The 4,078-nt window shown below is 47.0% G+C and overlaps 1 long non-coding RNA gene across 1 annotated transcript in view; it reads left to right on the plus strand.

Annotated features, from left to right (window-relative positions):
• LOC109313612 overlaps nucleotides 1–4,078 on the plus strand; it is a 17,358-nt gene that overhangs the window by 8,497 nt on the left and 4,783 nt on the right. The gene's annotated exons all lie outside the window — the stretch shown is intronic.

The following is a 4,078-nucleotide window of genomic DNA, read 5'->3' on the forward strand; positions in this document are numbered from 1 at the left end:
CGAGAAGGGAGTTCCCCAGCCTGTAGGTATGGTGCCGGTTGTTCCTCCCCAGGTGCAGCACCTTGCACTTGTCAGTGTTGAATCCCATCCTATTCTCATCTGCCCACCCTTGTAACCTGTCTAGGTCTGATTGCAGCCTACCCCTCCCTTTTAGTGTGCCCACGTCCCCCCACATCTTAGTGGCATCAGCAAATCTGAACAGGGTGCTTTTTACCCCCTCGTCCAAGTCGCTGATGAAGATGTTGAACAGTGCGGGCCCGAGGACCGAGCCCTGCGGGACCCCACTGCCCACGTCCCTCCAGGTCGAACATGACCTGTCCACCACCGCTCTCTGGGTGCGGCCCTCCAGCCAGTTGGCGACCCAGCTGACTGTGTAGGTACCGATGCCACAATCTTGTAATTTTTTAACGAGAACAGGCTGAGGAACAGTGTCCAAGGTTTTCCTAAAATCCAGAAAGACTATGTCCACTGTGACACCTGCATCCAAGGATTTTGTGACCTGGTCATAGAAGGCCACCAGGTTGGTCTGACAGGACCTGCCTCTAATGAACCCATGCTGGTTGCCCCTAAGCATGCACTTCCCTGCTGGCCCCTTGCGGATGTACACCTGGATAATTTTCTCAAAGAGCTTCCCCAGGACCAAGGTAAGACTAACAGGCCTATAATTTCCTGGGTGCCCCTTCCTCCCTTTTTTTGAAAATGGGGACCACATTGCCCCTTTTCCAGGCCTCCAGCACTTGGCCAGAGCACCCTGGGGTGGAGAGCATCTGGACCTGCTGATTTGAACACGTCTAGTCCCTCCCAAAGTTCCCTGACTAAGTCCTCACTGACCCTGGGCCTTTGTTTTGTTATTATACATATTATTCCCTGTGGCACTTCCCTTTAACCGTTAACCACAATCAAATATCTATGGTGATGCCTTTCCTGTAAAATCAATCAATATTTGGCCGTGTGCATCTTTTCCCTCCCTGTAGACATTTCAGTAGAACTTTTCTGGAGGTTGTTGATTCCCATGAAGCCTTTTCTGCCAAGCCAAATGCATGCAGAGGTTGGGGGAGTGACTGCAAAGTGGCTTGGAAGTAGCACCGAGCTTCCCGGGTCTCAGCTGGGTCACACCCAACTGTACGGGGAGTTGGCAACGAAAGCGGTTGACAGGTGCTTCCCACTAGACGTCTAGTACAGGGAATAAGCATTCACCCCAACAGAGAATTTCTCTTTTCTCTGTTGACCAAGATCCCGCTGCATTTGTAAGCATGGAAGAAGGTGCAGAAATGTGCACATGAGAACGGGATGCGGCCCAGAGTTCACGGGCAGAAGTTCCTCAGAAACCTGGTTGGACTGGTCTTCAGCACAACCATCTTGCCTCCAGGATGGGCAAAAAAAGCTGCATTGAGATGATGACGTTCAAGACAATTTACTGAGTATATCTGTCGCTAGGAACAATGAGCTTATGTTGTATTTGCCTTACTCATTCTTGAGGCTAAACCCTGTTCTCAGATATGCATGTTCTGCTCCCGCTGCACTCAATGAAAGCGACAAATAAGCATCCACAGATGGCTTTGGATCCCTACAGTACTGTTTGCAGCTCGTTTTACAGTATTGTCACCTTTCCAATTGCTTTTTAAATTAATACTAATGTGCTCTCTGAGCTCCATCTTACGTCAAGGATTTTAATGACTTTAATTCTCCAAGACCCTTTCTCTTCTCCCCATCACCTCATTGTCCACTGGTAATGCACGTCATTTCTCAATTATCCAATTTTGTTGCATTCTCCCTTTCTGCAGTGAGCTTTTTGATGGCACCCACACTGGAGTATTAATCTCTCTGGACTAGTGTTTGCTGAGGCTTTTCTTGTTTCAAAGCACAGATGTTCTCATGAAAAAAATAATGGAAGGGACTGAATCCTTAGTAATTTCAGAGTCATCTTGTGTCACTGAGTTTAACAAACTTTTAATGCATCCATCCCATCCAAGTTAACAACCCTGCTACACCCTGAGGCTTGTTAAGTGTTGATCAGTGCGCCTGAAAAATGGATTTGAGACATGACACTACCTAAACAACACACATCGGTAAGAAGGAATAAGCAAAGATGTTCATATCTGGGGTATGTGAAAAAACTAGCAACCGCTTTTCAATGGTTCATCCTACTTAAAAGCATTTCAAAGAGAGAGAAATAACAAACACTGGGCTTGTCTAACAAGCATGAGGTGACTGTTGCTAGACGCATGAGTAAAACATGCACGCTGAAAAGAGCAGATGAGAAAGACCTGATAAAGCAGATCCACCGTTAAGTGCCATGAGTAATGCAGATGCAAGGCCAATGCTATTACAACACTGAGATAGTGCACGCAAGCGGAGGTTCCTGTGAGTAAACCAGGCCGATAAGGCAAACTGCAGTTCGTTAGTAGGTCAGTAGTCTGCACTGAGAATTTGTCTCAGTGAACTTGTCCCATTACATATTACATGTTACATATATATCACATGGGACTCAGAGCACTGCTCATGCTCAGAGTACAAGATGAAACCTCTTAATCCTAATCAAGTGTTATTTCAATAAGAAGGGTTTTAGTAATACAACAAATCTGGGATAACTTATTGTTTCCAGTTTGGAACATGTATTTCCAGACAAAACCTCATACAATTAGAATAATAAAATCATAGAAAATGAGGGTTAGAAGGGACCTCAGGAGGTCACATCTAGTCCAACCCCTTGCTCAAAGCAGGACCAGCCCCAACTAGATCAGCCCAGCCAAGGCCTTGTCTAGCCAGGTCTTAAAAACCTCCAAGGATGCAGATTCCCCCATCTCCCTGGGTAACTAGAGTGCTTTACTATCCTTCTAGTGAAAAAGTGTTTCCTAATGTCTAAGATAAATTTCCCTTGCTGCAACTTGAGCCCATCGCTCCTTGTTCTGTCATCTGCCCCCACTGAGAACAGCCCAGCTCCATCCTCTTTGGAGCCTCCCTTCAGGTAGCTGAAGGCTGCTATTAAATCCCCCTTTGTCTTCTCTTCTTCAGACTACATAAGCCCAGTTTCCTCAGCCTCTCCTCACAAGTCCTGTCCCCCAGCTCCCAAACCATTTTCATTGCCCTCCGCTGGACTCTCTGCAACTTGTCCACATCCTTCTGTAGCGGTGGGACCAAAACTGGACACAGGACTCCAGATGTGGCCTCACCAGTGCAGAACAGAGGGGAATAATCATTTCCCTCAAGCTGCTGGCAACACTCCTACCAATGCAGCCCAGTGTGCCATTAGCTATCTTCACAACAAGGGCACACTGTTGGCTCATCTTCAGCTTACTGTCCACTGGTCCTTTTCTGCAGAGCTGCTGCCCAGCCAGTCAGCCCCTAGCCCATACCAGTGCGTGGGATTGTTCTGTCCTAAGTGCAGGACTTTGCACTTGTCCTTATTGAACCTCACAAGATGTCTTTTGGTTTAATCCTCCAATTTGTCCAGGTCACTCTGAATCCTAGCCCTACCTTCCAACGTATCTACTACTCCCCCCAGCTTGGTGCCATCTGCAAACTTGCTGAGAGCGCTCCATCCCATCTGCCAGGTCACCGGTGAAGATATTGAACAAAACTGGCTTCAGGATCAACCCCAGAGACACTCCACTTGATCCCGGCTGCCAACTAGACGTCAAGTCATTGATTACTACTCTCTGAGCCCAATGCTTCAGCCAGTTTTCTATCCACCTTACAGTCTGCTCCTCCAACCTGTATTTCCTTAGCTGACCTGCAAGGATTTAGTGGGAGATCATCTCAAAAGTCTTGCTAAAGTCAAGGTATATCCGTGTTCACTGCTTTTCCCGCATCCACAGACACAGTCATCTCATCATAGAAGGCAATCTGGTTGGTCAGGCATGACTTGACTTTGGCAAATCCACTATTCCTAATATACCTTTTGACCCAACTGAACTCCAACTAGCTTTGAGCATCAGGGACAATAAAAAGTCCTTTTTCATGTATGTGGGGAGCTGAAGGAAAAGCAAGAGCAACATTGGACCCCTGCTGAACCAGATGGGACAACTGACAACTGACACCCAGGAAAAAGCCAACCTATTAAATGGGTCTTTCATCA

The sequence above is a fragment of the Crocodylus porosus genome, unplaced genomic scaffold (assembly GCF_001723895.1).
Source record: "Crocodylus porosus isolate Cpor-Errol unplaced genomic scaffold, CroPor_comp1, whole genome shotgun sequence".
In the NCBI taxonomy this organism is placed as follows: Eukaryota; Metazoa; Chordata; order Crocodylia; family Crocodylidae; genus Crocodylus; species Crocodylus porosus.